Source organism: Lepidochelys kempii, chromosome 14 (genome assembly GCF_965140285.1).
Source record: "Lepidochelys kempii isolate rLepKem1 chromosome 14, rLepKem1.hap1, whole genome shotgun sequence".
NCBI lineage: Eukaryota > Metazoa > Chordata > Testudines > Cheloniidae > Lepidochelys > Lepidochelys kempii.
Window position 1 is genome coordinate 48600549 of NC_136393.1, and position 21358 is coordinate 48621906.

The following is a 21358-nucleotide window of genomic DNA, read 5'->3' on the forward strand; positions in this document are numbered from 1 at the left end:
TGAAATTCCAGCATCTTGGAATTTTTTCTGCTGAATTGGAATGAAAAGCCAATATTTCAAAAATGTCTTATGAAATAAAAAGTGTGAAAAAATTTAGATTCAGGACAATTGAAATATTTTGATTAAAAACATTGAATCACTTTGATCAGGTAAAAACATTTCGACTTTATTTTTTGATTCAGTTTGTTTTGACTTTTATATTTCATTGCTATATTAAAATATTGTAGATATATTTAATCTGATATATGAATATTATACTTACATTTAAACAAAATGAATCAAAATGCGAGGGCTGAAATGAGAGGCAAGGTGGGTGAGGTAATCTTTTACTGAAGTTGAGTCGGTCCAACAAAAGCTAATTCCTCATCCACCTTGTCTCACTAACATCCTGGGACCAACAAGGCTACAAACAACGCTGCATACAGAGCGGGAAAGAAACATTTCGTCCTTATCGAAATGAAACATTTTTCTGTTGAAAACTCCATCAAACTCAGCACATTCCCACAAAACAATGGAAAACTCTTGCATCTAAATTTTTGCGACCGGCTCTAGTTACAAGCTTAGCTATGGCGTGACTTCTATCTCTCCATAATAGTGAACAACGCAGGGTTAGCGGCAACTAACATAAGCTTGTATTACAAGTGCCTCTCCTGCTGAGCCATAGAGGACATAAACTATTACGAACCCTACTCACAAATGTCTGACCTTTTAGCTCAAGTTGGAGGCGCTCATGCGTTTAGTTCTTGAGCGCTCAGGTTCCATTCCTATTGTATCAACTCCTGTCAGTTGTTGTTATTATTGTTTCTCAGATATCGCCTAAATTTGGGACACTGGAATATATTTTCTTTTCAAAGTAGGTGGCCCAAGATGATGATCCGTTGCTATTAAAGCTGACCCGTAGTCATATACTGTAAGTTTGAATCTGGTTGTCGGCAACTTTCTAACATCTGATACCAAAGTCTTCTTTAATCTCATGGCACATAAGAACCACTGGCTGGAATATAAAAATCCGGCAAATTCCAGTTAGAAATAAGGCTCACATTTTAAGGGTAGTTAAACACTGGAGCAAACTAGTTAAGGGATGGTCTCGATAATACTTAGTCCTGCCACAGGGGACTGGACTAGATGACCTCTCGAGGTCCTTTCCAGTCCTATGATTCTGTGAAACTGCCAAGGGAACTGGTGGATTCTGGATGGCTTCAGATCTAGAATGGGTTGTCTTTCTGGAAGATTTTTCAGCCAGACATAAGTTATTGGGCCCGTTAAAGGCGTTACTTAGTGAAATTCTCAGGCCACGGTCATACAGGAGGTCAGACTAGATGATCTAATGGTTCCATAAAATCTGTGAAATCTATATAACAGGAGAAGAACAGAAGGCTCTTATTACTGGTGATTCTCATCCTGGGACAGGATACGGAATAGTCTCACCCCAACAGCAGGCCTCTGGGAAATCCCTGCTGGCATTCCTTTCAGGGTCTTTCATATCTGCAGCCCAATCAGAAGGCGGATGGGATACTCATCAGCAGAGGAAGTTGTCTGTAAGGCTCCATTCATTCAGGGCATTTCCCCACCTATTATCAAAGTGATTCAACAAATAGCTCTAGACTCCTCACTTAGATGCCACGCTGCCTTACTCACAGAAACTGCATAGTTTAATGCACAGCTAGGTAAAGAGGTTTTTTCCATCATTTCCTGTCGGTTGCTTTTTCAAGTTTCTACCACTGCCCCACTGTTACCCTGTGCCATGGGCTGGAGCTAGGAAAGCTGCTTTGAATCAGCATTGCCAACTCTCACGGTTTTAATGCAAACCTCACGATATTTGGTGTTTTCCTTAAGGCCCCAGCTCCTGGAGTCATGTGATAATGAGAGACTCTCGGTTTTCCTTAAAGCAGCAGCCCCCAAACTTTTGAGGGTTGTGCCCAACCCCCAAGAGCTGGGAGCAGGGCGTGGCTGGGGGGAGATGCAGGCAGGGGTAAGGGGGCTGCAGGGATGGGGATGGGGCTAGGAGCAGGTCCAGGGACCAAGCCATGGCCACGGACTGAGGCTGGGGGCGGGGGCCGTAGTGGGGCTGGGAGCCATGGCCACAGCTGAAGGCTGGGCTGGAGTAGAACCCCGGGCGGGTAGGGGCTGGGTTGTGCTTCTTTGCCACGCTGCCCCCTGGGGGGCTGGCCTGGACCCACCGTGTCCCCCAAATGTCTCATCGTGCCCTAGTAGGGGGGCACACCCCACACTTTGGGGACCTCTGCCTTAAGGGAAAATGTACATGTCTAGCCCCGGTGGAACCAGAGGAAAATCTTGAAAACATGACCCCAAAGGCTCAGAAACCAGAATGCAAATGTACAGAACCCAACTTTTATTTATTTTTTGAAATCTTATGCTTTTCAAGAGTTTCATGTTTTTGAGGGGCCTGGCCCATAATTTTTGAGAACCACTAGCATGGGGGAAAATGGGAAACTTTGGGGTCATAGTTCAGGGTAACTGCACCTGTATACCCCCTCTGTGGTCCTCCAAGGGCACCCACTCTAGGATCCCAGCTCCCCACCTCTCTTGGGCAGAGGCCTGGGTCTCTCTCCCTCCTGACTGGGGTTTTTCCAGGCTGCGCAGTTCCCTACCTCTGCTGCAAGTTCCCCAGCCAGCCAGAATGGCTCACCAGGCCGGCTGTGCCTTCTCCTCAGAGGCTATAAACAGTGTCATTGTCTATAGTGAAGTTATCACCCAGCGCTCTCCAAGCAAGCACATTTATTCTTAAGGTTAAAGCATTACAGAGAAAACATAGGACAGAACCTGGCCTGTGACCAGCTCACCAGAGATCACCCCCCAACTCCAACAAGAGATCTGGCCAGGGTCAGTCCTTCAAACCCACAGATAGGTTTTCCTGGGGGTGCAAGTTCATAACAGCTGTTAGCTCAGAACAAGCACCCCCATGAATCTGTGAATAAAGAGTTTGGGTCTTTCAGCTGGGGACCCTGAGAACAGTTGCTCTGCACACAGTTGCCCTCTCCTCTGGGCAGAGCTTCAAAGGGCTGAGACAGAGGGGAGGTAGAAGTTTGAATTCACCTCCCCCTAGATACTTCCCAGGAAATCCACTTTACACTATGTCACAAAAGTTCATCCTCGCCTTGGAGGTTGTTCAGGACAGTCCTTTGCTCATCCAGGCCCACGGTAACATGAAACCTTTGCATTTCAGACATAAACATTGCATTGCTTACACAGGACTCCAAAGATACTGATGCTGAATTCAATAAGATCTCCCAAAAAATACTGCAGGAAATTCATAGAATCATAGAATATCAGGGTTGGAAGGGACCTCAGGAGGTCATCTAGTCCAAACCCCTGCTCAAAGCTGGACCAATCCCCAACTAAATTGTCCTATCACCTTTGGTATGGGGACAATGGGGGGCCACACACAACCGCTGGCAGGGGCAGATGTGGGAATTTGCAGGAAGACTTTGACACCAAGGGTGTCTCCCCCGACCCCCAGGAGCTAGTGGGGTGGAACGGAGGGAGGCAAAGAGCCCCTGGTGTGTGCGGTGAGCTCGGCCTACACAAGCTATGAAGTGTGCAGCCTCCTAGCCCAGCTTCAGGAACTCCTTGTCCCCAGCCTGGGGACCTCGACCTCCCCGGCCCTCCACTTGACCTCAACATTTACCCCTGTGCCAATCCCATGTAAAATGCCACCCAATGAGTTCCCTCCCAGCACTGAGTCCCACGCAAATGATCCCCCTCCTGTGTGCAGGTGTAAATGCCACACGCCATGGGGCAGAGGGGAATCCGCCCCGGACATGCGGGTGGGACAAGAAGCAGCAGCTCTTGCCTGGCATGTTCCCGGCTGGTTAAATGCTGGTTTCCCAGCTCCCTGGTAACACCCACCGGGAGCAGAGGAGTCTGGGGTTCGGTCCCTCTTACTGACCCGTTGTCCCAGATCAAAGGAACAGAATCCACTAGAAACCGACCAGATCGCAAGTCATTTCATGTCGCATCCCTGCCCCCTCAGAATCCTCTGCTAAGTTTTGTGGTGTCACCATCACATTTTACCCGCTTCCCAGTTTATTTCCTCTTTCCTATTATCACATGACAGTCACACGGAAAAGGGAAAATGATTAAACATTGAAAAAACGACAAGCCACTGTTATAAAAAGCTGCCTATGACCTATTTTCCACTGCGTGCATCCGCTGAAGTGGGCTGCAGCTCACGAAAGCTGATGCTCCGATAAATTGGTTAGTCTCTAAGGTGCCACAAGACCTCCGGTTTATTTATAAAATGAGGCCGACTTCCCACCACAGCCGTTACTAAGGGGGTGGCCTCAGCCACAGGTTCCTGATCTGACTGTGTCTTTCTCTGTCATGAATACTGGCCTTGAACCACAAACAGTGAAAGAAAGAAAGGGGGGGGGCAGCACAGGAAAATTGGGGGGGGCCCTGCGTGGGCCACTGGAAAAAGAGGGGAGGGGCCCACGTGGGCCGCGCCGACATGTGGGCCTGCACGAGACCCAGGCCCCCCCCGGCTGCAAATGAGGAACTTGCATTGGCCCATCCAGCCGCTCGAGCAGAGACCCTGCACGGATCTGCACTGCCCCAGGCTGGGCGGGCAGCTCCATGGCTGCAAGCGTGGCCGTTACAGAGCAACCTCAACAGCTCCCACCCCAGGTCCCACCCCGCCTGGCGCTGGGGCGCTCAGAGCCCTGCCGCAGGAGCTCAGCACCTGCCAGGATCCAGCCCTGTGAGTCTGGGTCCAGCGAGTGATCCATTGGGCACAGAGCTCTCCTGCCCCCTACTGCCCCTCCCCCGGCCCTGCCCCCCATGCCTACAACCCGTGCATCCACCTCCATCTGCACCCCCCCAGCCCTGCCCCCTACTGCCCCTCCCCCGGCCCTGCCCCCCATTCCTACACCCTGTGCATCCACCTCCATCTGCACCCCCCCAGCCCTGCCCCCAACCACCCCTCCCCCCGCCCTGCCCCCCCTTCCTACACCCTGTGCATCCACCTCCATCTGCACCCCACCAGCCCTGCCCCCAACCGCCCCTCCCCCGGCCCTGCCCCCCCTTCCTACACCCCGTGCATCCACCTCCATCTGCACCCCCCCAGCCCTGCCCCCAACCGCCCCTCCCCTGGCCCTGCCCCCCCTTCCTACACCCTGTGCATCCACCTCCATCTGCACCCCCCCAGCCCTGCCCCCAACCGCCCCTCCCCCCGCCCTGCCCCCCCTTCCTACACCCCGTGCATCCACCTCCATCTGCACCCCCCCAGCCCTGCCCCCAACCGCCCCTCCCCCCGCCCTGCCCCCCATTCCTACACCCCGTGCATCCACCTCCATCTGCACCCCCCAGCCCTGCCCCCAACCGCCCCTCCCCTGGCCCTGCCCCCCCTTCCTACACCCTGTGCATCCACCTCCATCTGCACCCCACCAGCCCTGCCCCCAACCGCCCCTCCCCCCGCCCTGCCCCCCCTTCCTACACCCCGTGCATCCACCTCCATCTGCACCCCCCCAGCCCTGCCCCCAACCGCCCCTCCCCCCGCCCTGCCCCCCCTTCCTACACCCCGTGCATCCACCTCCATCTGCACCCCCCAGCCCTGCCCCCAACCGCCCCTCCCCCCACCCTGCCCCCCCTTCCTACACCCCGTGCATCCACCTCCATCTGCACCCCCCAGCCCTGCCCCCACACTGCCCCTCCCCCCGCCCTGCCCCCCTTCCTACACCCTGTGCATCCACCTCCATCTGCACCCCCCCAGCCCTGCCCCCAACCGCCTCTCCCCCCGCCCTGCCCCCCCTTCCTACACCCCGTGCATCCACCTCCATCTGCACCCCCCCAGCCCTGCCCCCAACCGCCCCTCCCCCCGCCCTGCCCCCCATTCCTACACCCCGTGCATCCACCTCCATCTGCACCCCCCAGCCCTGCCCCCAACCGCCCCTCCCCTGGCCCTGCCCCCCCTTCCTACACCCTGTGCATCCACCTCCATCTGCACCCCACCAGCCCTGCCCCCAACCGCCCCTCCCCCCGCCCTGCCCCCCCTTCCTACACCCCGTGCATCCACCTCCATCTGCACCCCCCCAGCCCTGCCCCCAACCGCCCCTCCCCCCACCCTGCCCCCCCTTCCTACACCCCGTGCATCCACCTCCATCTGCACCCCCCAGCCCTGCCCCCACACTGCCCCTCCCCCCGCCCTGCCCCCCTTCCTACACCCTGTGCATCCACCTCCATCTGCACCCCCCCAGCCCTGCCCCCAACCGCCTCTCCCCCGGCCCTGCCCCCCATTCCTACACCCCGTGCATCCACCTCCATCTGCACCCCCCAGCCCTGCCCCCTACTGCCCCTCCCCCGGCCCTGCCCCCCATTCCTACACCCTGTGCATCCACCTCCATCTGCACCCCCCCAGCCCTGCCCCCAACCGCCCCTCCCCCCGCCCTGCCCCCCTTCCTACACCCCGTGCATCCACCTCCATCTGCACCCCCCAGCCCTGCCCCCAGCCGCCCCTCCCCCGGCCCTGACCCCCATGCCTACACCCCGTGCATCCACCTCCATCTGCACACCCCCAGCCCTGCCCCCAACCGCCCCTCCCCCCGCCCTGCCCCCCCATGCCTACACCCTGTGCATCCACCTCCATCTGCCCCCCCAGCCCTGCCCCCAACTGCCCCTCCCCCCGCCCTGCCCCCCATTCCTACACCCTGTGCATCCACCTCCATCTGCACCCCCCCAGCCCTGCCCCCAACCGCCCCTCCCCCGGCCCTGACCCCCATTCCTACACCCTGTGCATCCACCTCCATCTGCACCCCCCAGCCCTGCCCCCAACCGCCCCTCCCCCGGCCCTGCCCCCCCTTCCTACACCCTGTGCATCCACCTCCATCTGCACCCCCCAGCCCTGCCCCCTACTGCCCCTCCCCCCGCCCTGCCCCCCCATGCCTACACCCTGTGCATCCACCTCCATCTGCACCCCCCAGCCCTGCCCCCAACCGCCCCTCCCCCCGCCCTGCCCCCCATTCCTACACCCCGTGCATCCACCTCCATCTGCACCCCCCCAGCCCTGCCCCCTTCTGCCCCTCCCCCGGCCCTGCCCCCCATTCCTACACCCCGTGCATCCACCTCCATCTGCACCCCCCCAGCCCTGCCCCCAACTGCCCCTCCCCCCGCCCTGCCCCCCCTTCCTACACCCTGTGCATCCACCTCCATCTGCACCCCCCCAGCCCTGCCCCCAACCGCCCCTCCCCCCGCCCTGCCCCCCCTTCCTACACCCCGTGCATCCACCTCCATCTGCACCCCCCAGCCCTGCCCCCAACTGCCCCTCCCCCCGCCCTGCCCCCCATTCCTACACCCTGTGCATCCACCTCCATCTGCACGCCCCCAGCCCTGCCCCCAACCGCCCCTCCCCCCACCCTGCCCCCCATTCCTACACCCCGTGCATCCACCTCCATCTGCACCCCCCAGCCCTGCCCTCAACCGCCCCTCCCCCCGCCCTGCCCCCCCCTGCCTACACCCTGTGCATCCACCTCCATCTGCACCCCCCAGCCCTGCCCCCAACCGCCCCTCCCCCCGCCCTGCCCCCCATTCCTACACCCCGTGCATCCACCTCCATCTGCACCCCCCCAGCCCTGCCCCCACACTGCCCCCTTCTCATCTCCTTTGCATCCATCTGCAGCTGCCTCCTCCCCGCCCCCCCCGAGCCCTGCCCCCTTTCCCACCCTCTGCTAATTCCTTTAGTCCAAACCCCTGACCCTGTTTCTGCATTTCCTTCCCCCACTGTCACCTCAGCCCCCAATGCTGGGAGACCCGGTTCTTCTTTCCCCTGCTCTTTGCTTCCTCCTGCAGCCCCCCTGCCCCTTTCCCAGGCCACCCACAGAGCCGAGCTTCGCCTGGTGTGATCTGAATCTGCTGTGTGAGTGTGTGCGGGGGGGTGGGGGGTCTGGGCGCCACACACGGCTCCGGGCAAACAGAATCCACGGGGCCCTCCTCTTCCATTGAGCGCGCTCCTCAGCAGAGCCAGGCCACCCTCACCCCAGCGGTGCGCAGCCCCGATTCTTCGCCACCGGCCGCCAGGCCGGAAGGGACCCCCCCAGGAGCACCTCTGCTCTGACGCCCTACGTCTCCCCTGCCACAGAACCTCCCCCACCCACTCGGGCAATAACATTGCCCCGCTACTGCCGGCGGGGAGCCGCCCACGGGGCCCCTCTGAGCCGGTGACCTAGAATTCTGTGCGGCGCCGAGTAGAAATAACATAAACAGCTGGGGATAAAATCTGCCGGGAAACACAGGCGGGTGCATCCAGAGTTCACGGCTTCGAGCAGAAAACTAAGGTAATCACTGGAGACAGATGAGCTTGGCTGTGTCGGGGCTGCAAACATCACATCCCTCCAGAGAGCAGGGAGTCGGTCAAGGGAGGCGGGAACCAGACGGACAGGCTCAGTTACAGCCCCGCTGTGTTACTATTTCTGGGTGTCCCCAGAGCACCTAGGAGCCCCAGTCGTGGGCCAGCCCCCCAGCATGCCAGGTGCTGTACAAACATCTGGGCCCTGCCCCAAGGACCTCTCTGCTCAGGCTTGCAGAGCCCAGAGCCTCCTGCAATAAGGGTTCACAGTGGGGACGGGTCCTATGGGGCACCTTCCCCTTTTCCTCACTTGCACTGGGTGTCCCAAGGCTCCCAATGAGCCCTGCTGAGCTGAGGCTCCCTAGGCTAAAGCAGACAGGGGCTCTAGCTAACGTGGTGCCCAGGGCCACCTCGCAGTCAACACGTCACCCTCACTGTGCCCTGCCAGGGAGGGAAATGCAGCCACCCCCCTTTGGCACATGGGGACCAGAGACACAAAGAGGCTGAGTGACTTGATCAAGGACACCCAGGGAGTCGGTAGCAGAGTCAGATATTAAACCCATGTCTCTAACTCCTAGCAGAAGGGTTTAGACGGGTGCCCTAACCACTGGGCCATCCTGCCTCCCCGCTGCAGCCCTTGAGCTCAGCCAGAGGCCAGGATAGAGCGTCTGCCCCTTCAGCACACAGGCTCAGGGACAGCCTCAAGGGACAAGCCAAGCTGAGGGAGACCCCCCTGTTGGAGAGAGACCCCAGTGCGGCCTATTGTGCATTCCTAACCTTGCCGTGTGGGGAGGGGCCATTAACTACCCAGGAGGGGGGACCTGTGACGAAAGAGGGCGCGGGCTGACACAGGTTAACCCCACTCCCTGCTGATGGCACCCAGGGTGCCCCCCAGAGCACCAGGAGCAGAGAGCCCGGCAAGTGCTGCTATGGGCTTGCTGCCTTGCTCCAGGGGTGGGGGTGCAGGATTTAGCCCCCACAAGCCATCAAGGTCCTGCTGCATGAACGGGGGCAGGAGAAGGATCACCCAGGATATTGGACAGGAAAGGAGGGAGAGAGGGGGCCACGGAGGGACACAACCCCTCCCCCAGTACACCTCTGCTCATGCCCTGAAGCAGGATGGGTAGATCCCTCCCAAACCTGTTTGCATTGTAGTGACTGTGTACCTCAGGATCTCCCCATTCTGCAGATAAATGTCCAGTGCCCTGTCTGAAGGCCGTAAAGCCCTTGGCTATGATGAGCTCGTGTGGCTGGGAGTTCGATAGGCCAGTTGCCCCAAGTTGTTGAAAAAGCCCCATTTTAAATGCCCTGCCTTTCACTTTTACTGACTGTTCCCTGGACTCTTGCACGGCGATGGGAAAGGGAAACCAGCGGTGCTCACATTCCAAAGATAAGAGTTCTGAATGATCTCGCCTAACGAGATCTGTTCTGACTTGTATAATACCCGGAAAGTTTGTAATCCTGTTTACTGGCAACTGAAATGAGGACAGACAGGTTCCTTCGGAGTTTGTGTTGGCAACAAACTCAAACGCTGGTTACATAATGAATGCCTTTGTCTGCTGGCCAGTTCAAACTGGAACATAGATTAGCAATCTGCAGGGCTAGCAAAGGTTGCTATGGAAAGGAAGAACAAAGGGCATCAGGCATTAAGGGACCATTGAAATCCCCACTCAGAGGGGAAGGGCCAGGAATTCTCTGGGCGCTTTTGGTCCCACCGCTGAAGCTCGTTTCCCACCCACATCACAATGAGCTCTGCCCTCTCCGTGACATGCAACGCTCCCCTAGGGCTCCCCCTGGTGGCAGGAGCAGTAACCCCAGTGAGTGGCACCATGGGGCAGAGGGGCTGCTCCCTGGCTGCCTGAGACTGGCAGGATCAGGGAAGGGGGCACAGTAGGGTGACCAGACAGCAAATCTGAAAAATCGGGACGGGGATGGGGGGTAATAGGAGCCTATATAAGAAAAAGACCCAAAAATCAGGACTGTCCCTATAAAATCGGGATATCTGGTCACCCTAGGGCACAGGATTAAGCTGCTGGTGGACACTTATGTCTTGCTGCAGAGATGGGGGGCAGGACAAGGAACACGTGACCCACCCCCAAAGTGGGAAGGGAGGAGGTGGGCGCAGGCTCTCACCACTGCACTAACCCACAGAGAGAGCCCCATATGGAGGATCAGGGTAATTTTACCTCAGGGTAATGGTCCCTCTCCCGGCTCCGCCATGGGGCCATGCAGCTCCATGTTGACCCCTGCTGGGAACAGGGGGAAATGCCGCAGTTTGCTCCCTGGAGAGGGAGCTGCTCAAACAGTGTCACGCTCAGACCCCTGACCCTCCCCCGCAGCACCCCCAGCCCACAACAGGCTCCCAGAGGCAAAAGCCACATAGCTGAAGCAGCCTCAGCAATAGAGAAATCACGTACACAGCAATGAACTCTGACTCTAAAGCCAGCCCCTGCATGCTCAGCGATCTTCCCTGTGCGTGGTGCGGGCTGGGGCGTTTATGGGAGAGACCAGAGGAATTTACTGCTCAAAATTTCCTTTCACTGACACTTGTCTCTCCTTTGCCTTGCAAAGTCAGCACAGCCGGGGAAAGAGCGAGCTGGCAGATGTCTTATCCCTAGGGTAACCAGATAGCAAATGTGAAAATTCAGACAGGAAGTAGGGAGTAACAGGGGCTTATATAAGAAAAAACTCCAAATATTGGGACTGTCCCTATAAAATCAGGATATCTGGTCACCCTAATTATCTCTGGTATCGCAAATCCTGCAGCCCTGTGACCTCTTTCCCTCCTGCCTCCAGTGACCCCTGTGCAGCCCCCGTCCCCTTCCCATCATGCCCTTGGTGACACATGCTACCCCCATCACCTTCCCATCCTGCTGCCTCATGGGAGGGGGAGGTGGGGTGGTCATGTGATCCTCTAGATGGGATCATTGACCCTCCCCTGGGCCTCCCTCAAATTTTAATTGCTAAAGCTGGGTGCCCCCGGGTGCCCTCCACTCTGCCCCCTACCCCTCTCCGCCCCCCACCCAGCACACACACCCTGGCACCAGTTGCCTCCAAGTACCACAACACTTATGATAAAATCATGAGTGCTGGCCAACAATGCCTAGTTAACCTGAAACACATGAGCAGTCACACTGAATCCATGTGAGCAAAGTCCGGTGTGTTTTTAAAGGTTTGCAGGATAAGGGTTCATGGTGGGAGGAGTGAAATGAATGAAAGAAAGAATCGATATAAACTGAAAATGTAGATACAACAATTGCTTCTAATTTTTATTTTTCAGGAAGCACAGACACTACATGTAACAGTAGCAGATTTTTAAACATTTCAGACAGAAGCTGGGTTTTCATTTCATTTTATTTACTGTTGTATTTCAATATACAATGAGAAAAATGACAAAGCCTGATTCTTATCACTCAGGATGGTTGTGTGGCTAAGGTCGTGCACTACGATCAAGAAATCCAGTTTTGGTTCCTGATATGTTAAGGTGTGTTTTACACTAGAGCTATTAACTAATATGATTGTACCATGGGCAAGGGCACCGGGCTTTGTTCATGTTACATTTAATCCTAGGATTATTCTAACATGGCCAAATTCTTGAACGCTCTGTGCTTCTGTTTCCCATCTGTACAATACAAAGGCAGCACTATTCTTTCTTCCCCCACCATGTGTGTCTTGCGTATGTAGATTGTGAGCTCTGTGGGGCAGGGACTATCTCTCACTGTGTGTCTGTGCAGCGCCCAACACAATGGGGCCCTGATCTCAGCTGGGGCGGGGACTGTCTCTCACTGCATGTTTTCTTTCAGATACTTAAAGTTCCTGTAACCATCATGTAATAAGATCGTAAGTTCTTTGGGGCAAAGACTGTCATTTTGTTCTGTTTGTACAGCGCCTAGCACAATGGGGTCCTGGTCCATGACTAGGATTCCTAGGTGCTATGATAATACAAATAATAATGATCCCATTCTCCTCTGTAGTCCGGGCTCTCTGACTGAACTACATCTCCCAAGATGCACCATGGTCTCCCCTCTTGGGGAGTTGCCTCAGTGCATCATGGAAGACCCATGGCTGCAGTGCATCACAAGAGATGAAGTCTGTCTGGTGAGCCTTGCCCATATAGGGACATGAAGCAGATGAACTACAGCTCCCATGATGCACTGCAGCAGAATTTCAAACTAAAATATTTGGGGTTTCAGCCAAAACTCAAAACCTTTCCGTTTTTGGGTGTTCAGCTTTTCAACAAAAAGTCTAAATTTTCCACGGGAAACAGACCCTTTTTTGCGTGAAATTTAATTTAATGGAAATCCCAATTTTCCATCAAAAAATAGTTTCAGTAGAAAATGTTCAACTAGTCCTAACTGCTAACACCTTTACAGTCCTGTATACCCACCGCACATACCACAGACTTATCACTTCTGCAGTCTGTACAGTAAAGTCAAATTTATATGCTCTACACACTCAACTATTCAATATAAATACCAATCCACACACACGCATACACGCACATGCATAAACACACATATGCTACTTCTACAGACATTATCAAATACCTGAATGATGCTGGTATTTGTGGGGATTGGAACCCCACTGTGTTAGACACTGTACAAACACTAGGAAGACATAGAAAACTTACACTGAGAGATGACAAGTGTGACGAAGCGGGACTGTTCTTAATGTTTCCTCTGAATATTGTGGGGGTGCCTCAGTTTCTCCTATGCAGTTCTTAGGTATCTAGGTGGTGGGATAAGGGTGTATGGTCGTTGCAGAGCCCTAGAGGGCAGGTGTGTGCAGGGGTCTGGACACAGAGAATGGCCGACACCCTGTTTCCTGGCAACTGATGGCCTGGCCCTTCCCCCCTGCAAGGCGAGAGCTAAAGGGTTGGAGAACAAAGGAATCAGGTGCCCTCCTGGCCCGGGAAAGAGACAAAGCCCAGAGGAGGAGGGGCTGGAGAGAGTTTCAGTTTGGGGCTGGCTGGGGACATGGAGTGAAGTGCAGACGTGATTGTCTGGCTCACTGCCCCCCAAAATGGACCCAGCTGAGGGGTCCTGTTCTCTGCACCCACAAGTTCTGGTTTAGACCATGTTCCTGTCATCTAATAAACTTTCTGTTTTACTGGCTGGCTGAGAGTCACGTCTGACGGCGGAGTTGTGGGGCAGGACTCTCTGGCTTGGCCAGACTCACTGTGGGAAGCGCATGGAGGGGCAGAGGATGCTGAATGCTCCAAGGTCAGACCCAGGAAGGTGGAAGTTGCGTGAGCTGTGTGTCCTGGAGACAGTCTGCTCACAGAAAGAAGACTTCCCCAGAGTCCTGCCTGGCTTTGTAGGGAGCAGTTCCAGAGCATCGCCCGGGGACTCTGTGACAAGAAGTAAGAACCAAGTGTGTATGGGGGATACAATTAAAGAGGTACAATATTTTATATACTTTTTTTTCTCTGCCCAGCAGTCTGAATGTAGCTGGTTGTTGACCATCAGGGTGGGGAACTTTATGGCTCCATATAGTCATATGATGATGAATGTGAGCACCAAATGGGGAATTAGGCAAGTATATCTGGTTTTTGTTCTCTATACATTTTTGTTTACTTCTTTTTTTCTGGGAAGTCCATGGGCAACGTGTTAACCGATAACAAAAGAATCTCACCACTTCTATGTTACGTTTCTGTCGGCAGTCACGAACATATGTCACTTTGGACAGGTGAGCAATTCTGTGCTTTAGACCCTTCCTGAGGCAACGTTCCAAATATCTATGTTCCCCCACTGTTTGTGCTCAATAGTTGGCTTTTCTGGTTCATCAGCATTGATCTTCGTTAGCATCTAGTGGTTTAAACGTGGTCTTTGGTTAAGGCATTAGCTGAAAACTCGATGACCTGGGTTCAGTTCCTGGCTCTGTCACAGGTTATCATTCTTCGTTCTTTGGTCCAAGCTACTAGCCAATCAGGACCCCAGAGAGTTGCTTCTATTAGAAGACAAAAACTGTGCCTAAAGTCCTGTTTCCCAGACCACAGTAGCAACAAACAGTGGCGGGCAGTTTCCTTGCTCAAAAATTCCCAAGTCTCCCCCTGCAGCGAGCTCTGTGCCCAAGGAGCCCTGTCTCTCTGCGCCCTTTCAGATCACACTCACAACTGCTGCTCCTGGCTCAAAACACACACAAGCTAGAGCCAGTGTTTGTATCCAGGGACCTCAGCCCACATGGCGCAGCTGTGACCTGCCAGGCAGCCTAGTCCTTGGGCAGATGCCTCCATTGTCTGCGGCTATCTTTGCCACATAAAGGGGCTTGATGGCGCCTTCTCTTGTATCTGAGCACCTTCCAGTCACATTGAGCAATGTGACTTACACCTGTTCCGTGTCTGTCTCTCTCATTGTCTTCACAAGAGAAGAATGTTTTGTGTAGAGTGTTTTGTTTTGGTGCAGGTTTTTTTAGTTTTGTATCTACGTGCTGCTGTCAGGTTCTTAGCTCCGCGTTGTTTCCATTTCAAACACAGCTGTTTACACATAACATCTTTTTATTTGGTTTCTATTGTGGAAACGTTGCCGTTGGGCATAAGAAAAGAGCTTCTTGTTTTCCAAAGCTTCCCCTTGGAGCTGAGTTAATATTGACAGTGTCCCTTCGGCCCTGAACATTTAAAAGCTGCAGGTGGGTATTTTCTCAGAACTAGTGGGATCACTAGTGGGATCACTTATTGACCACATGAAAAGCATTATTAACTAAAGATCAAAGGTGGGATTTTCAAACGCTCTCCACCCTGGCTTCAATGAGACCAGTTAGACCAACGGAGAGCACTTTAGAAAATTTGTCTCTAAGGTTATTGAAGTGGAACGCAGACAAGTACATAAACCGATAGAAATCACCATTTAACTGCATGCTTTGCCCCTTGAAACTCAGACATTAATCATACCTCACTCCCTAACTCTCCATTGTCCTCCTACATTCCACCTCACTCAGTCAACGGGTGGACTGGGTTGGAAACTGGCAGAGATCATTTCAGCCAACTCACTGTGGGTGGAGATCAAATAAAGAATGCACAATGGCTCAGTATAAATAGCGATTGACATCCTCTACATACCATATCGGCGGGGCCGTCCCTACCCATACGCAAAGTACGCAGCTGCGTAGGGCACCAGGAAATTTGGGGCACCAAATTTCCAGGTGCCCTGGGCAGCTGGGTGCTGCTCCAGCCCCTGATCCGCCTCTTCCCCATGGCCCCCGCCCCTTCCCCACCCCAATAAATTTATTAGTCTCTAAGGTGCCACAAGGACTCCTCGTTCTTTTTGCTGATACAGACTAACACGGCTACCCCTCTAAAAACTCAATGTTGTCTTTAACTCCACTGGCCATAGACTTCTCCCTGTATCTTTTTGCTTATCTTATCAATTTTCTACAATTCCTAACTTCTCATTTATATTCCTTTCTGTCAACTTCCCCTTTTCCCCACTTGTTATAGGTTATTTTTATAGCTGATTTCACTTCCCATTTACTTAGTCTTTCCTCACCACCACAGAACACCACTGCTATTTCCCTCTTGGTTTTACTGTTACTCAGTTTTACTTCTGCAGAAACCAAACCTTTTGGATTCTCTTGAACGCTTCCCATTCGTTCTTAGTAACCCATATTGTGAGGAGTTTCTTTGTACTGACCTTATCCAGTCTGATCTTGCTCTTCATGAGATATTTGATATTTATGAAAAACTTTTTGCTAATTCACAATAGTCTTACTGCAGTAGCTCGTCTGCTGTTCCTACAAGCTATTGTGGAGTAGAGTGACCAATTCAGGGATCAATAGATGGCTCATTCACTGCATAACTTACATACAAGCTTCTTTATTGGACTGAATGTCTAACTGAGAAACCTACCATGTGCTGTGTGTGAGCAAAGGCCCTGATCCTGCAAACACCCATACATAAGTAACTTTCCTGACATGAGTAGTTCCCAAGTCAATGGGACCATTTATGTAATTATTGATATTGCAGGAACACTCAGCAGCCCCCAGCTGAGATCAGGGCCCCGTTGTACCCTGCTAGGCTAAGTGACTTGCCCAATGTCACACGGAATCTGTGTCAGAGCTGAGAACTGACTCCACGTGGTCCCCTGAGTGCCAGCCCAGGGCCTGAACCACTGGGCCATCCAGCCTCTCTTTACAAAGCCCTAGAACAACACTCAACTGCACATCAGGCCACACCAGCCACATTGGACACATCGGAGCAGGTGAGCCTGTGTTACTAGGCACCGAGGAAGAGACTTGGAGACAGAGCAGATGGCTCTAGTAGGAAACAAGACAATTGGGATCGAAGCCCCGGGAGCACTGATGACACAGACAGCCTACGACAAGGTCCTCACCGGGGCAAGGGACCCTCATCAGACAGAGTGGGCAGGTGAGTCAGTGGAAATTAGGATGATGTGGCCTTGTGGGGGCACAATGGGGAAGTTCTGCTGAACTTTGTTAGTACTTACCACCTGGCAAACATTGCAGGGTGGTTTCATCTGTAGGGAAACGCAGGGCGGTGGAATTCCCTGCGTATCCTCACTTGGCCACATGGCCTCTCTCAGGTCAGTGTCCCAGCCCAAAGCCCCCTGGGGCATTTTGCTATTTCCGCATGGGTTATATGAGGAAGTGGAACAGAGGGAAGTTCTCTATTTGAACTCCCACACTGAGCCCGGGGAAGACTACACTGGCAGTGAATCCCCCAGCATAGCCAGGTGGCCACAGCTACGCCCGCATATCCTTTCCGCACACGGCCTGCTGTGAGGAAAGGGGTTTTCCCCTCGGGGTAGGACCACCTCCCAGCGTGATGGTAGCTACATCGACAGCTACGCTCGTCCATCAACACAGAGGCAGCTACACTGGGGGTGAGGTTTTCACACCCAGACCAGTGTCGCTATGCCAACCCTACAGTTCTAGGTGTGGACCAAACCTGAGTGTCCCATACCTGACCGTGGAAGTCATGCCCGACTAGGGAGGCATTTCTCTGGGCCGTGCTGCCCTTGAGGGGGCTTCACACAGCTTAGGCCCATCCCCAGTACAGCTGGTCAGTCGTTCTGTCAGAGGGGTTTGCTGGTGGAAAATTCCGTTTTTGATTAAGCAACATGGTGATGTTTTTTTTGTGGGGAAAAATTTCAATTTTTAATCAACGCCCCCAAATGTTTAGCTAAAAACTTTCCCAGTTCAGCTGAAGATTTCCAGGTTTTGGAAGAAACGTCAAGATTTCCCACACAAAAACTCCTCACTATTTTCCAGCCCGCTCCAATCACCAGCGCTTGTCCAGCTCTCCTAGGCTGGCTCTGCAGAAGTCTTGCCCTAGCCGCCTTCGTCCTTCGTTCTGGTCTCAGCAGAAGAGAGCCCAGACGCAGGCGGAGGAAATGGAGCTCACACAATCGGTCAGGGAAAAGATCTATGGGCCGAGGTGGATTCACAGGATCAGTGTCACATCACACGTGGGCTGGAAGAACATTTCCACACCTCGCTGAGGGGAGGCACAAGCGTGAAGAATTCAGAGCGATCAGAAACGGACTTCACACACCAGCGAATGTGACCGGTTCTCACAAGAAATTGGCTTTTATTCATTCTAATAACCTGATGTGTGTGGGTCTGATTAACATCTATGTCAAAACCTGGGTGTATCTGAGTGTGATCACACCTACGTCAAAGCCCCTGGGCTATTCCAGAACAAGCTTTCACACTCCGGCCCCCAACTCGCCCACACCCCCGTGTGTTGCTTCGTTCCCATCATTACCCAGCCCTCCGCTGCTGGGTGTGTGACACGTCTCAGTTCTCACCAGTTTGCCCCCAGCAGGCGTCGGGGGAGGAAGGAGCCCATCCCCCACGCACCTCCGAAACCAGGGGGGCTTGGAGTGAACCAGGCGTAGCCAGGACAAGTTTTGGGACAGCCAGTGGGAAGTGGCATAGTGCTGGGAGTCAAGGGGTGGGTGGCGTTGGAGGGAGTCCGGGAGACGGATTGGCCGTGGGGGGAAAGGGGGGAGCTTGGAAGGGTTATTGGGAGGGGTGGGAAGAGGCTGGGGCAGCCTTGGAGCATTGTTCTCATCCGCCCCGCACCCCAATAGCCCCCCGCCCGTCTTCTCATTCTGTCCCCCCCAGCCGCACCCTCCAGTCTGACCCTGCCTCGAGCCGACCCGGCCCCATCATGGCCCCCGGGAGGAGTCCCACAGCTGCCCCACACCCAGAGGAATGGGGAAGATCTCAGCTGGGGTGGGGAGGGGGGCAGGTGTGGCAGGGCTGCCAAGGGAGTGGGGGCCCCACCAGGGACTCGGCAGCCCGCAGACGGCTTTCTCACCACCTCCCTCCCACTCCCCCATCCAGCTTGTGGGAGAATCCTCGCAGGGCGTGCTGGCCCTTTAAGAGGGTTTCCAGGCCCAAGTCTGCCCTGGACAGGTGAATCCTGGGACTTGTAGTTCCCAGGGCTGATGGGAACTATGGGCTTCACTGCAAGGCATGCTGGGAAGGGAGCTTTATATAAGAATGTCCTGTGTTGCTCACTAGGTGGATGTGGTTTTGGGAGAGGACAAGACAGGAGCTCTGGGTCTATCCCTCAGTGCCTGGGGGGTGGAAAGGGCTTGAGAGGGAGGCTGGATCTGGGAGGGTTTCTGCAGTACTTGGAGGAGGGAACAGGTGTTGGCAGTTTCCCTGGGCATTGAAGGGAGTGAAGTGGGGAGAAGCTGAGATGCAGCTGATGGACCCAGGGCAGGAGCTCATAGCAGAGGGAGCATGTGAGCTCCCTTACATCCCTGAGTAGCCACCTGGATGTAGTGAGCTCAGACCCCTGCGCTGAGGGGCTGAACCCCTAACAAAGCTGGGAGAAGATCCAGGAGACAGGGCTGTGGCCAGGCATGGAGGGGGCTGGGTCAGAGGTCGCTATTGTTTTGTTTTCCTCTGGCCTCCAGCAAGGGGGTAACAGGGATGGTTGAACTGCAGAGCTAAGCTGCCTAGTAAGAAGAGGGAAACTGAGGCAGTGTCTGTGTCTTTACATGGGAAAGTTTTTGGTTCACTATTACACTATTATCACTATTACTATTCTCCTGCTGGTTCAGGCTTATTTAACAGTGCCAGTCCCTTGTACAAAGAGGGAGCACTTTGGCAAAGGAAAGGAAATCCTGGAGAGGAACTGAAATAAATGGGAACATTGAGAGGAAATAAACAAGGGGGTGGGGGAAGGGTGATTACCTCTTCCTGCCATTGTTCTTCTGTTCCCACCGTGTCCCCTGACACAATTATTGGGCAAAAAGAAAAGGAGGACTTGTGGCACCTTAGAGACTAACCAATTTATTAGAGCATAAGCTTTCGTGAGCTACAGCTCACTTCATCAGATGCATGCCGTGGCAGTTATATTGGCAGTTTCCACGATATGCATCCGATGAAGTGAGCTGTAGCTCACGAAAGCTCATGCTCTAATAAATTGGTTAGTCTCTAAGGTGCCACAAGTCCTCCTTTTCTTTTTGCGAATACAGACTAACACGGCTGTTACTCTGAAACCAATTATTGGGCAGAGTTGTTTTGTCACAGCTTGGTCTCACTAGATTGGGGGCCCTTCCCAGAACACAAACCCTGCTCACAATGAAGCGTTGCTATTCCAGGATACAAAGCCAGTCTAAACCAAGCCCCAGAAATCCGTCTGTGTGTCTGAATAACATCCCACGCTCGGCTCAGCGCCAATTTAGCCGTTCCCTTCCAACTTCTCGTCTCCTGGTTTATAAATGAACTGGCCCTGATTGATGGCAGCTGCTGGATCCTGCCGTCTGTTTTTGTGTGATCTGAGCAGCCCCATTACTGTGGCTCTGGTTTCCTTGAGACCCAGCTGGAGCACACAGCCTATCCCATGGTCAATGTGCTGAAGGTTGCATGCTAAAGGGCCAGATTCCCCAGCTGGTGTGAATCCGTTTTAGCCCCACTGGAGTCACCGGGCCAGTCCTCTAGCTGAGGCGGATAAGCCGAGCTCTGTTGGAGTCAATGGGGCCAGATCCCGAGCTGGGGGGATTCTGTGTTGCTTCACTGAATGGCAGTATGATTTCCCTGCATCTTAAAGTGCTGGAAAGTCTAGAATGCTTTGCTCTCTCTCTCTGTTAGCAAGGGGTGTTACTGACCAGCCAGACTAGGCATAGAAACCTCTGCAAAGCAAACTCCTCAGCAGCGAACAAGGTTGTTTCTGAGTGAAGAGAGTCCATGCTTTATGTCTTGGCACAATTCTACATAAGCAATGGGCCAGTGATTGTGATCCAGTTTCCTTTCCTGCCTGAAGACGGAGGAGATTTCCTGGGTAGGACGTGAACATTGATGGTTCCACGGAAAGCAAAAAGATTGTGACTTTGGAGAACAGCTGTACACCCCTGGCAAAGAACCGTCACCCTTTGCTGGTGTCAGAGAGGCTGTAGAAATCTTGGGCAGCCAGGGAAAGTGTCATGGGAGTGAAGCCAAAGGAATTACGCTGACCTAACACTGGTGCGATGGAGGGGAGGGTCAAACCCTTACACCAACGAGTGAGCAAGTTTTGCAAGTTCATTTTCACTGTCCCTAACGTTCAAACAGGTAACTCTTAAGAAAATTCCGTCCAGGCCCTTAAAGCTCCGTTCTAGTTCTCATTAGAGCTGGTAGGAAATTGGGCCAGAAAGAGAGAGTGAAAAAGACTCAGTGGGTCAGGACAGGCGGGAGGTGGGAGATCCAGGTTCCAGTCCCCCCCTTCCCGCTCTAATGCCTATTTAATTATTCATACAAAGTGGAACCGCTTCAATAGGAGAGAGAGAGCCCTGCCCCAGGATCCCCCAGAGCCCTGTGGCTGGGCACTCATGTGGGAGGTTCAAGTCCCGTTTCCCCATAAGGTGCCAGGGCGGTGTGGGAGGGCGGGCATTGAAACCCAGGTCTCCCACACCTTCACTGAGTGCCCAAGCCACTGGGCTAAAGAAAGGTTATAACCTGAGCATTGTAGCACTTAAGTGCCTTTGTGGATCTAGCCCTAAGAGCCGGGGGGGCTGGTGAGGAGGTGGGGGGCTGTTTGGACTCATAAGCAGGTTAGATTAATTGGTACTGTGTGTGTAGGGGTGTTGGGGACTCGGTACATTGTGC

At 53.9% G+C, this 21358-nt stretch overlaps 1 long non-coding RNA gene across 2 annotated transcripts; it reads left to right on the top strand.

The window, feature by feature from the left end:
- Positions 1-7714: 7714 nt before the first annotated feature.
- On the top strand, positions 7715-18431 carry LOC140897829 (uncharacterized). Of its 2 annotated transcripts, none has more exons than XR_012154823.2 (3): positions 7715-8288; positions 11580-16661; positions 17525-18431. It is a non-coding gene; the product is annotated as an uncharacterized LOC140897829 (long non-coding RNA). The 2 variants fall into 2 exon arrangements; XR_012154824.2 differs by having other exon boundaries at positions 7722-13833; positions 16260-16661.
- Positions 18432-21358: the final 2927 nt, after the last annotated feature.